Below are 14744 nucleotides of genomic sequence, written 5' to 3'. Positions count from 1 at the left end.
GCCGGCGGTGTATCTTATTACTGCTCTCCGATAGTCTATACCTGAACGATCCTGTTTCGTTACAAATACTTTATATGTTATAAAGTGGGCTGCCAAATCAGCTGATCACTTGAAAATAATAAATTGAAATGGTTAAAATGAACAATCGTGTTCTTTGTTGTCATTGTGACCACCATCCAAGTGTGCTTCAAGAAAGAGATATCACAGTTTTGGTTTTAAACACAACGGTTCATAATGGAAAGAATACGATTGTAAATAAAACTATGGTATTGCATAATCCCATAACTTGACCTTACATGTTACAAATGTCTAGTTTCCTCTAATTAACAATGTAATAAATATGCGTATATAATTATGTTTTAACAAGGTTCAAAATAAATTCAAAACAAACGAAAGATGTGACCGGGAAGAGACAGAAAGAGGCCACTAATAAGTTAAGTATTGTAACATTTTACTTTATCTAAATATAAGACTAAATAAATGACCGCACTGTCATAAATAACACAAAATTACAACATGGACCATGAATAAATAATAAATATACATCATGATCGATGCATTTCCTTTAAAGTGCTCGACAGGGTATCACGCAGAGAATATTTTCTTTTCTTAAGTTAATACCAGATATATTTCATCGTTTGGTACCAAAAACGTGATAATATAACGAGTGGTGAAACCACGATTTAAACGTATCTCTTTTGGTACAACAAGATGAAACAGATCCTATATTAATGTAGGGAAAGAACATTTTCTTTTTATTACATACAAACGTGCTCCAGAATTGACGAATTAGAAGACCAAAGTCATTTTCTGGCACAACGCGCTAGCCCCCACCCCCTTTTCGTAAATTCGCCGTACATTCCCTGGCTGATCATATAAATATACGTGACTTAAGAAAACGGTAGGATTGTGTTGACCTATTATGTCACACTAAAATACATTTTTGTCGTTTTGTAAACTATTTGACCCTATCTGCAGGTACGACTTTTGTGGGCACGCACAATCAAACGTCGCATGGCATGATGGGAAATTTCATATTTTCACATGTGAAAATATAAGGATATATTTTTACATATGCAAATGTCGAAATGAAACAAAAATATGACAATTATTTCGCCAAAAAGTCTCTACATTTAATACATAAGTATATAATAAAAATCTTTAGTAGCAAAGCTATATATTTGTTAGCTTATAAGGTATAAACCTCTGACATACTCGATATAAATATAAACAATCATATCAGGTATCTTGACGCCAACAGCTTAAAAGAATCGGGCAATGATTAAGCCCATACCTGAATGAGTGTTTTAGTGGATATACAAAAATAGATATGTGGGTATCATCATATCATGGGTGTCACCACATCAACGGCAAATCATCGAGGCGTTAGGGTGCCTCCCTTACAGAATGCATCAAACTGGTTCCGAACCTACGAACGATATGCAGTTACGTAGAGAAACCTACAGTATTATCTTCGTGCAGTTGTGCGTGTGATGCGAGTGCAACAGGTATTTTAGTTTAACCAGCCGTATATACAGATGGATACTGATCTGCGCACAGAGGCCAGGAATGAGTTTGAGAAAGATGTCAATAAACTTATGAATGATGCTATATTAGGAAAAACAACGGAGAATATCCTCAGTCGTAACAGTGTCGACCTTGTCCTTGATAGTAAGACAAGCTTCGAGGAATCATCGCCGACCCAGCCTTTTAGTTAGGCAAGCTATTTGATGGCGGACTCATATCTATCTACATCAGGAAAGCTAAGCTCAAGTTGGCAAAGCGAATTTATCTTGGCGTTTCTGTGCTGAATTTGTCAAAGCTAATCATGAACGAATTTTACTATGATAAGATTAAACATTTTTAGCAGGATCGTGTCAAGATTCTCTACACAGACGCATATTCACTGAAATATTTATATCTCTCCATTTCCTGGTGTTAAGAGTCATATTAAATCTTGCTCTAACCAAAGTATTTTGCGTAAATAAATGGAAAATTATTCCATATTTTCCTTCTTCGATAATGGGGTGTAGAGTCTTGTGGGAGTGGGGTGTAGAGTCTTGTGGAAGTGGGGTGTAGTGTCTTGTGGGAGTGGGGTGTAAAGTGTTTTGAGAGTGGTGTGTAGAATGTTGTGGGAGTGGGGTGTAGAGTGTTGTGGAAGTGGAATGTAGTGTGTTGATTGTTTTAAAATTTAAAATAAGGCGGTTTGTGGGTATGTCGCTGTGGCTGTGTGTGTAGCTAGGTTATTTACTTGTGACCTGTCTTTTGAACATTACATTGTATTGTCGATTAAGTATGTTTTAAGTTCGTTATGAATTTGTGTTTTAGTAGGCAAAGCTTGTGCATATTTTATTTTAGCATGTGCCAACATTAAATAAAAATTACTTTCCTTTTATGCCTTGGGGGTCAAAACTGAAATAAGATGGATACAGACAGGCTAAGATCCATTTAATATTTTATTGACGGCTTCCTGTATATTCCTGTGCTCACGTGCTGTACAAAATGTATGGTCCAAAATGGGTGAGGTTGGCTGTGAATTTATTCATCCATCACATATCTTTGTTAAGAACATTATATTTAACATATGTATTTAGATGAACCGATTGACCAGAATATTCGTATTAATACGTTTAGCTATTACGTCATCACGGGTATTGAACTTGTTTAAAATGATCACTTACTCGGTATTAATCCCTTTATTTTCGTTTCGTTTGATAGTCATAATTTTCTTCTAGATTGCCATTCGTATTCTGGGAGTAAATCTTTAATGCAAGTAACGGTAAAGATTTTAGCCAATATTTGGCAACATTAATTTTTAAAAGTTCAACCACAAAAGCATTGTACGCTTGAAAGAAGGCTCTAAGATAAGGTATGAGCAAACTGAATGTTTTTACCAACAGATCTTACCCGTACAGTATATTGAAATAATTAATAACCGCCATTTGGCATAAACATGTATTGCGTCAAACGAAACAGAGTCCGTGTATGGGCCAACAGTTTCGTTCAATATGCCATATTTTCCTCATCATAATGAGGTTTTCATATACTCGTACCTTTTTAATTACTGGTTGTACCAATTGTTTTTCTCTTTTCTCACCAAACAGTCATACGGTACCAGAGACTAATAGCCAATGTGGGTATGTGAGAAAGCTTGCCAGTAGCTTCTCGTGGGTCCGTGGTTCTTTCAGGGGTTTTCCCGTGTTCTACTTCCACCATTTATACTGGCCGCCATCTATAGCCTATCTCGTGCTGAAAAATTGCGTTAAACCCTACAACAACAACAACCAGAAATTAATATTATGCCACAACTTGTTGAATTCTCGATAAGACGTTATGGCTGGCAAAACATTGAGTCTTTTCTTAACTTTTTTGTCTAAGGAATACAAATGTAATATGCTAAAATCTTTATAACTTTAGATTTAGCTTTTATACATCACATAATCCGAACTCCTCTCCGCTTTACAAACTCCCTATTGCAAATGTATCATACTGAATGTTGAGAAATTTACTGAAAATAAATTAAAATAGGGCATCTCTGTATCAGAAATAAGCTAGTCAGGAGTTGTTTCAAGTAATGCAAAATGTGTAGACCTATAAAACGTGGCATACAATCACCAGTTTAGGTAATGAACGCTATTAAATCTCTGATATACGTCACATAGGTTATCCGATGTGACCTGTCATGCAAGGAATTTTTGTCAATCTGGATAAGTCCTGTAGAGTCTGTTACGGATAGTTCTCAAGATCAGATTTTATTATAATCATTAGATTTCTTCCCATTCATGCACGTTGTTTCTATATTCAGTAACTTTAGTTCGCTATTTTAGATAGATAGAAAGGATGAGGGAGAGTAAGTCAAACGCTTCAGGTTAAATAAATGGACAATATATTTCATGTTCTACAAGATGATTTATAAGGCGAGATATACAATGAATAGCAGAATAGCAAATCATTTTGACACAGGTGTTTACTAAAAGCGTTACGAATTTGCATTATTAAAGGAAACACGATCTCCACGCAACAATTAAATGTAAACTTTGATAAAATGCAGATTAATAAATTGCATTAAATTTATCAACATGATCGAATCGATACTTTAATGAGAAGACTAAATAATTTAATTAATTATGTTGTTTCTCGAAACCAAATGAAATTCTTTGTCAGCTTCAATGAAGTTTACATGTTGAAAATAACGCTTTAGATGCTGCTATCACTTGTCAATCTAACTCCTTGGCTTTAAGATCTCCATCGGGTCAGATCTAGCTTTGGGATAACAGTACATGCCATGATCACAACCGGGTAATGATCTAACATTGAATTTATGAAACTCGTTGAATGATGTCCAGCTTTTGCGAGCCTTGAGTAAGCGTACCTAGTAGTACTTAGACTTTCATGCGTGGCAGATACACTTACGTGCGATCAGGTAATTAACTCTTATCTAAATGCACAGTCACTCCTGGCTTCTCTAGCAGCAATAAAGTCATTTATATAGAAATACATTAGAAAGGTACAAATGTACATTGGACTGAGTGGAAAGTGGGATTCTTTACTCACAGAGGAGATTATGTGACCTAATAGAATATAATAATCTAATACTTGGGTACTGTTATATACTAGCATACAGTTCTTTGAATTTGAATTCAATAACAAATCAGTAGTTTGATAAATATTTTATTTAAGTTTTTGTGCTTGTGAGTGTTACTTGGTTGTGCTTTCCACCATAAAAAATAAATGCAGTGTATATCGTAAGCGCCTGGTCAGTTTATCTGACCTGTTGCATATAGACACTGATGATACGACAAAAACACACATATACATAACAACACAGACACATGCATGCCAGCATGCTTGAACACGCGGACCCTATGAATACACAGAAAGTGAAAATTGAATAAACGTTACTGATTTGATTCTTCCATGAAGGTGTCTGCTGGTATGCTTATGAGCCCTTCAATATTTTCACACAAAATACTTGACAGTGAAACTTTTCGTATTGCCTCAAGCTGATCTGGAAAAAAAATGAAAACCTGAAAATAAAATTAGTAGAAATTAATATATATCTGGGGGATTCGCACCAGAAACCACTCATTTTGAGTGCTATACAATAACCAGTTTGCCATCACTAAGACAAAACATAATTTTTTTGGATAACATATCAAGATTTTAATAACACCTCTGGCAGATCTCACAGTAATTGCATCTTCCTAGCCTTCTATTAATATGAATTGAATTCAGTATTCCTCATTGTAGTTATTGTGTGCATTTGAAGACATTCATATATATATATATATATATATATATATATATATATATATATATATATATATATATATATATATATATATGCACAATAACTACGTCCGAACATGATCGGTATTAAGACACACTTAAGGATTCTTGACAAAATAAATGTGCACACTACTTTCATTTAACTCAGCCTTACCTACCTTGAAGCCCTCTTGTGGTTTCCGTTCGTACCAATAGCGGTCAGAAAATTTAAACTTTTGGAACTATTTTGGAATAATAATAATAATAACAATAAATAATAGCTTAAAGGAGACGAATAATAGTTGTACTTTATTTTTCGAAATTGTGACTAATATAAAACAAAATCTCTCTCAAGTCGAAAGCAAGCAGCATAAACAGTCTATTTTTGGACTTACTTATCTTTGCTAAATCTTCCATTCTTAATGAAACGTCTTGCTTATCAGTACCTGAAAAATAACTTTCATGTACTATGACAATTGTGCAATAATTACTCTCAGACTGACTCTGGTGTAGCATGTAGCCTACTCAAAAGTATTTTCCAGAAGATTGCTCACTTGAGGCGGATGGTCTACGAGTCTATTCCACGATTTCCGTGAGAGGCGAAAGGGCGCAGAACTTCCGGTACTCCCCTTAAGGTGGCAGATCATGATCTCTTCCTCTGTTGATATTTAGAACAACGAGATCCATGTTTTTTTATTTGCGCTCATGAACAGTTTATCCCTCGGACCAGGCTCCACCAATCTGTAAAAGTATTATTCGCGTGGACGAAAAATGTATGTTTAATTAATATAACAATACTAAAGTAAGTGAACCCATGACTAAGTGATAAACATTTTAAGACCCGAGGGAACGATTCATTTATGACTATTTAAATGGTTTATATTCAGATTGTCAAGTTCCTGCAATGTTTGCTTGAAATTGAAAGACATGAACTCGTCTACAGTGAGCAATGCATGTTTTCTAAACAACTGGTTATTATTATATTTTCCTGGAGTTTGTATGATTATGATAACTGTAAACTTTTCCATTACACATTTAATTTCGGATGATGCTTGTACTTCAACATCGAAATGAGATCATTTTCAAGAAACTAAAAGAAATAAAAACATATCGCGCATTTGGTTTATTGCCAGATTATAGAGAATAAATTGTCTTAGACGAAAGTGCTTTTACAAGATGGCGAATAAAACACACCCCTGACCTCAAATCGCATTTCGTTATAGATGTTGTCATAACTGGATTTATCACCTACAATTGCTAGCCATATTGCTTCCTTTGTGAACGACGTAGACCTTTATTCACGAAATAAAGTGACACTGACGAAGAAGTTGTAATTTACCTGCCCGTCAGTGCACACCTCGCGCTGGACAGCCATTTGATCATTCCATGTTTCCCCTCAAGATTTTCGGAGAAGACAAGATGCGGATTAAAGAAGGTATCCTCAACAGCAAAGCTGTGCAGGACACCATCATTTCCCACAAGGGATTGATCATTTCTGATCCATGTTTGTCCAACTCGGTAATAATAATAATAATAATAACAATGTTAGCAGATGCATAACATGTAGTGCCAGAATTGCAATGAACAAAGTACATTATTGTTTAATGTTGATATTACATAAGAGTTGCAACTCCCCAGATATAAAGGTATCCAACCTAAGATACTGATGAGTGGTTTAATAATGTTATTAACTGCATCAGTAGTAACAGTAGAAGTAGTAATTGTTGTTACTATGGTACTTTAGGTATAATAGTAACAACACACACACACACACACACACATGCTCCTTTAAAGAAATTATTTTATGGAACTTCTTTAAAAATAGTACCAGTTGTGGATAATTATTTACGAAAACCACACGTGTTTTATGTCTTGTGGATAAAAGACCAACATTCTATCGCTAAGAACTGTAAGCATGACCAATACTGAGTCGGCTCAGTCAAATCATACGATTTTAATTAGTAAGTCTAAATTTCCTCTAGTCAGATTTTTTTTAAAATGTTTTGACTAATAGTATTCTGAATTTGTTGTTTGTTTTTTTACCTAGGGTTTTCTTGTGACATTTTAAATATTTTCTGTCTGCTTACAATAATTACCAGCCGATCCACGACATTCTGAGGCAAATTCAGTTTGTTTCTGATACGTCTTTCTAGCTAATTTACATTGTGTTCCTTAATATTGTTTACTTTGTGCTTTATTACGAGATATTTGTTTATTGCTGCTGTTTGTAAATGAATATTTAGAGATAGAATGCTAACAGTTTGGTCAGAAATCACTATTGCTTTTTTCCATATTTGTGATACTTCTGAAATGGTGTATTTTGTAATTTAAAGCATCAACTGAGTCTTTGATGGTGCCTGCTGAGAACATGTTTCTAATCCGATTTCAACAACCATTTTTGATAGAATTTGCCTTTGGTTAGATTGTAGAGACCGCATTGGAAAAAGTATTATGAACAAAATATTATTTGGTACAAAGAAACGTTTCTGCAGTGGAAAGAACAATGTCGACCATTTTCTTACACTCTTAAAGGAGGATTACCGCCATAATTATATGCGTGTATTTCGTAATCTTCCTTGACGCATTATTGTAAATGGCTGCTTGCAAGTGCTACTTTCATAATTATATCAATATATATTGTATTTTCATTGATGCAAATTGGACGTGGCAGTTTGCAAGTGCTACTTTCCTTCTGTATTATTGTAAATGACTGCTTGCAAGTGTTACATCCATAATTCTAGTCATGACGTTTTTTATTTTTCATTGATCCAAGCTGTAAATGGCTGCTTGCAAGTTTTTCGATCTACTTTCCTTCTGCGTCATATATATATATATATATTATTAGTGGCTCCTAAAACGCTTTTAAAATCTACAATTCCAGGCCACAATTAACGAATCCCGACCATATCTGACCGCAATACATGAATGAGAATGAAAAGACAATACGTTTCATAAAATGAAACAAATCAATCAGTTATAGTATCGTTTGAGCTCGACAACATTGGTGATAATACTATTTTTTCAAAACGGAACGAAGAACAACAACAGCAATAAGCAACAATAGCAATAAGCAACAATAGCAATAAGCAACAACATAGCAATAAGCAACAATAGCAATAAGCAGCAACATTACAGAAGCACTAAGATAACTTATATGCTTATACTGGTTTTGTATTGACCTGTAACTGACTAGAACCGGTTACCATCTTGCTGACGTCTACATCGTCATCTGACTGTCACAATTAGGGTGAGTAAGTAAAAGTCATGCAATCAAATGAATTGATTTAAGGTCCATTTTCTCCTTTCTATTATATATTTGAGAGAGAGAAAAAAAATAAAGAGATAGTGAGATCTGAGTTTTAAATTACTGCAAGATTTAAAAATCATTGAGTATCTAAGTGGTATGACGAGTTCACTATGATAACGTTTTTCTTCCTGGAACAAATAGAAAGAACAACACACACATCAAGTACAGCGTATTATAAATTAATGCAATTTTGATGAGATAACATTATAGCAATATTTAAAACTTTTTTTTTCTTCCCATAAACCAACTCTCCAATGCCCTACCGAAAGCTTAAGGAAACCTGTACAAAAGTACCAAAGAAAAAAATTGAATTGCTCCTATAAAGAAATTATTTTATGGAACTTCTTTAAAAATAGTACCAGTTGTGGATAATTATTTACGAAAACTACACGTGTTTTATGTCTTGTGGATAAAAGACCAACATTCTATCGCTAAGAACTGTAAGCATGACCAATACTGAGTCGGCTCAGTCAAATCATACGATTTTAATTAGTAAGTCTAAATTTCCTCTAGTCAGATTTTTAAAAAAATGTTTTGACTAATAGTATTCTGAATTTGTTGTTTGTTTTTTACCTAGGGTTTTCTTGTGACATTTTAAATATTTTCTGTCTGCTTACAATAATTACTAGCCGATCCACGACATTCTGAGGCAAATTCAGTTTGTTTCTGATACGTCTTTCTAGCTAATTTACATTGTGCTCCTTAATATTGTTTACTTTGTGCTTTATTACGAGATATTTGTTTATTGCTACTGTTTGTAAATGAATATTTAGAGATAGAATGCTAACAGTTTGGTCAGAAATCACTATTGCTTTTTTTCCATATTTGTGGTACTTCTGAAATGGTGTATTTTGTAATTTAATGCATCAACTGAGTCTTTGATGGTGCCTGCTGAGAACATGTTTCTAATCCGATTTCAACAACCATTCGTTATTGGCTGGAAAATCTTAGAGCGGGAAATTCTAAGTACAGAAAGCTTCAAAAGGAAGCTTTGAGGGACAGACCAGTTAAAGTTGGTCCCGTAGTCTCGGATAGAGAGACGGAGGAAAGGAGAAGAAAGGAGAAGAAGGTGAAGTTGAAGTCTGGGAGCGAAATTGGAGGAGGAGATAATAGAGAGGGAAGGGAGAAGAAAGGAGAAGTTGAAGTCTGGGAGCGAAGTTGGAGGAGGAGATAGTAGAGAGGGAAACAGAGACAAAGGAGGAGTTAGAGGAACGGAAAGAAGGAAGAATCAGCGGGAAGAAATAGATCAGTAGATGCAAGGACAGGGGGAAAATCGAACTCACACTGTAAATCACGGGATGAATTAGGCTGTCACTTGGTCGAGGGAAAGACGAGTGATTGGAAGTTATCGTTTTTAAATTATCACATTTATTAAATTGTTATTGATTGAATTTCATCTTCGTGTTCTCTATAATTTAACCGTCGGCATTGCTGACTGGGGGCTCAGAGCTGTAAAACTATATTGTCACTAATTTAACTTTCTAACCTAACGAGCCAGGGTGGAACTTTCATCATAATTTAATTAAATTATATTGGAAGAAGCCCGCCCCAATACATCAAAACGCCACAGATATATTCTTTCGCAATCCTCTTAACGAGCTTTCATCAGATGAACACTGGTTGTAAGGATTGTATTGTACATCACCCATTTTGACGCACCTCAAAGACATTTATCTTTTCCTGTGATACTATTGTACATAAGCTCCCTCAAAAATAAAATATTTCAGAGCAACATCAATACCACATAAAGAAACGTTTATAGGTAAAATGACATTAAAAAGTTAAGCATTCCTTAAAGGTGTTCTTATTCTTATCACGATCTTCATTTTGAAACATATCTTCCCGCAAAAACCGAAATAATCAAACTGTGGAAAATCATGATCGTATCATGATAAAAATGTTTACTTGCGATTAGAAAGATTGGATTTAGTGTACAATTGTTTTCCAATACTTAATTTGCATTGTTAATGTACAGAAACTCAACCTTTGAATGTATTTATTTTTTTTTTTTAAAAAAACAGCTTTAAAACTGGTTTGCATCCTATAAAACTTTTGTCTCTGAAAGTGGAAATAATCAGAGACAAAATATGTTACAGGAGATTTTACTTTTATTTATTGTAATTCTTACCATTATCAAACCAATTAAAATTAATAATTTGGTTCAAGAATTTTAAAATATAAATATAGCACCCTTGAGTTCTAATTATTCAGCTGCTCTTTGTCACAGTAAAGAATGAAATAAAGCTTTAAAGAATTGCTGAAATATTTGTGAAATATGAATGTAATGACGCATGATTCTGACTTGTTAGTTGTGCTGCTCTTTGCAAGATGAAAGTAGTTTAGTAAACAATATATGATCAAAGAAAGAGGGAGAAAGAAAGAGAGAGAGAATGCACCAAAACTGCATATTTCATTAAGTCATTGTACTTGTATACATGTATCCTGGGTTGATAAGTGTGTTTTGTGACAGTCTTCAGCAAGTATCGACAAAAGAATAAACTATGCTGATCTTACTTGATAATTATACAGGGTAGAATTTTACAGATCACTGTCTTTATATTTGGTTTTATTCTGTTTAATTGCCTACATGTATACTGGGTAGTTGAGGGTGTTTTGGGACAGCTTTTTGTTGTTTTAGGGTAGTCATGGGGTCTTTCATTTGGTGATAAATACCAATATGGGGGTAAATAACTCCTGATCTTACTCGATAATTATACAATGCAGGATTTTACTGATCACTAAGGTTTGATTCAATATAATGGTATACATGTATCCTGGGTAGGTGAAAATGTTTTCAGACAGTCTTGAGTTAGCCCCATTACGTTTAGGGTGACAGATAGAAAAATTAAACTGTTGGATATCTAATTCACGCATAAGTTGTTGGAAATAGTCAAACATAACTTGCTGGACAGATTTGGGGAGGCAAACAAGTGTTAAAAAAACATTGCCTAAACTTTTAGAACAGTTTTTGCTTTAATATTCTTCAAAGAAATAGACTATGGAAATCTTGAGGACGCACAGATTATGTCAACCGACAGTCAGTCAACCATTTTTCTTTTAAATGGCTTGTCAAATGGTCAAATGCAGGAATAGGTTGCAGATGTGCCTTAGCAATCTTCTGATTGGGATTTCCTGCCATTTGAGAAGTGTGACAAGATACATGGTACTTATAAACATCACATTTAATTTTCGGCAAATAAAAATGATTCAGGATCTTGTGATAAGTCTTACTGACACCAAAATGACCAGCTTAAGGAGTTTTATGGGCTAGACTTTGCATTTCCTGTCTATATGACTTAAGGAACAGCAATATGATTGTTCACTCACCACTCATCACCAGCAGATACATCAGGTGTCTCCATTTTCTCATAACGACCCCATTTTGCACAAAGTAACAAACTGGTATTTGTGTGGCTTTAATTTCTGAAACCCTGTCTTGTGTATTTTCTGAGGAATAGAACTTGGGGGGCCTATAATTCACATTAAGATGACTTGCATGCTTATACACTAGCTGTTACTTTCTGCTCTGATGTCTTGCAACTGCAGTCAGAAATTGGCTAGTGGTTTCTATTATACTGTGAAGAAACTAACTTACTTATATCTCTCTCTCTCTCTCTCTCTCTCTCTCTCTCCAGGCCAAATTTACAATATCATCTCAGGTTCATAAATATAATAGTTTATATAATAGTTTTGTGAAGGTCAGAGTATCAGAAATAACAAATTAGCAGATAAAATATAATCCTTTTCATTGTTTTTGCTGATAGCAAGTGCACACAACTTACTTGTATTGCCCACAAAATAAATTCATCAAAAAGTGAGCATTTTTGTACAGTATATATACTGAATACAGATCCAGTAATGGAATGCTTTTGGGGATTAATTCTTGAAACAGACACTAGGGAATATAACCTGACTGTTCTTGAGTCATAATTTACAAATGTATGTGGTTCACAAAAGGTAATGTGTCTTGGCCAATCCAGAATTTACAGTTTTAATTCCTCAGAATTTGCAATTATGAGTCTATGTCCAATCCAAAAGCCAGATTGTGTGAAAAGCTTGTCTTCATTCATGTTTTATTCATGTGAAAGTGAAAAACAAAAGGGATTGGTAAATAAATATATAAGAACAATGTAACAAGACAATCCAGATATGTGTTCCTTGTAATTGCCTACCTGTATGATCATTTTTGTTTCAGACTAATTCATCTAACAATATTGTTCTTATGAATGCCGGTTTAAATTAAACTTTTTTCTGTATTGGTTTTATTTATTTATTTTGCTTTATTACATAGTTGTATTGGGCTGATATTTATTGTGTCAAGACAATATTAGCTTATATTGTAAACAGGATAAAATAATGATAAAATCGCAGACAAATGAAGATGTTTATGTGGGGTAATGGATGCTGCAACAGCCTGAGCTGTGACTAGCTTTAAAAACTTTACAAGTTTTTTAGAAAATTATTTGGTGGGGGGGGGTCTTATTCTTCTAACAAAAAGCAATCACATCTGTTGAAGATACATGTTAAAAAAATATTAATCTTTTTAACTACTACATTAACTTCATATCCAAATGTATCAATCACTTTTAGTACTGTACTGTAGCAGTAATAATACAAACAAATTGAGCTGGTTACTGTAGCGGCAGCAATGTTATTTATATTTTTGTAATTGCTACCAAAGGAGTCTGATGTTTTATCAGTGAGGTACCATACAATCAGTTATTTTATCTGCACTATAAATATCGCTTCATATATGGATTAATACGGTTTTAAATAATAAAAAATGTTGTTTCCAGTTTGATATCTGTCGAAATAAAGTATCTCATAATTGTATGGGAGTGTTCTTTATGTTTGCATACAGAAAATATATTTCATACTCAGATTTTTTAGCATATATATAATGAAATAATTTCATATTTTTGTAGCGTGTATGCTTTGTATTTGATGTCTTTGTTTCAAGTCATTTGCTTCTTGCTATTGTATTGAAATTGGAGATTTAAAATGAAATTGGAGATGTGACATACTTGTCACAGACAAGTAGTGACAATACTTGCTGGCAATTGTATAATCATCCATGCCATACATATATAAGAATTCTGTATAATATGATTATTTACCTTACTTCTTGATATATATATATATATATATATATATATATATATATATATATATATATATATATATATATATATATATATATATATATATATATATATATATATATATATATATATATATATATAATTAAAATGCCACTGTTATATATTATAACAATTATCTGCACTTTGCTCAAACCTTATGAGGTCTTTACTGCTACAAAAAGCAGAATTTGCACTGCACTCTAAAATAATAAATATTCTTTAAACTGATAACATTGTGAATGAGAATATATTTTTAAAAAAAACTAGGGCCTTAAATCCTGCTTGTAAGCGGCTATCCTAGTCTGCCACCGGCACCGTGCGGCAGCGGTAAATTAAACAGACAAAATGTTCAAATAAAATGGGGTGGGAAGGGTTAGCGGAAATATAACGATGTGTAGATACATCTAATTGTATTCAATCTGATACATTTAATTTGTGTTGTGCTACTTGCAGGCCACCTCTCTTCCGAATGTTAATACTCTGAGACATCAGCTGCTGTAATTTAATTCGAATGATAATTTAAATAAGACGGCCAAACATGCCGTAAAGTGGTATAACCTCTTGTTGCTAGGGTCAGGGGAGTAGTCGTATTGTAAGAAAATTACATGTTACAGCGCCATCTGTTGTCATAATGAGGCATTAGTTTATGTTAACTTCCTTGATTCTAACTTGCAACGTGCTTGATGTTATATTATAGTCATGATTTTGGAAGGTGCAGTTTGTGTAACTTATGATATAGCAAGTTTATAAATGAAATGTTAAAACTTGCAATAATTGACATGGCATTTGCCATACGACAAACTACAGAATCAATTCAGTAGTTGGCAAATTGCAAGATACGAGGACGCAGAAGGAAAGTAGATCCAGGAACTTTCAAGCAGCCATTTACGGCTTGCATCAATGAAGAACAGAAAATTCATGAATAGAATTATGAATGTAGCACTTGCAAGCAGCCATTGACAATAATGCAGAAGGAAAGTAGCACTTGCAAACTGCCACGTACAATCTGCATCAATGAAGAATACAAT

Source organism: Sinohyriopsis cumingii, chromosome 17 (assembly GCF_028554795.1).
Source record: "Sinohyriopsis cumingii isolate HCF-2022 chromosome 17, ASM2855479v2, whole genome shotgun sequence".
In the NCBI taxonomy this organism is placed as follows: Eukaryota; Metazoa; Mollusca; class Bivalvia; order Unionida; family Unionidae; genus Sinohyriopsis; species Sinohyriopsis cumingii.
The sequence above is the reverse complement of the archived record's forward strand: the minus strand, read 5'-3'. Positions refer to the sequence as shown.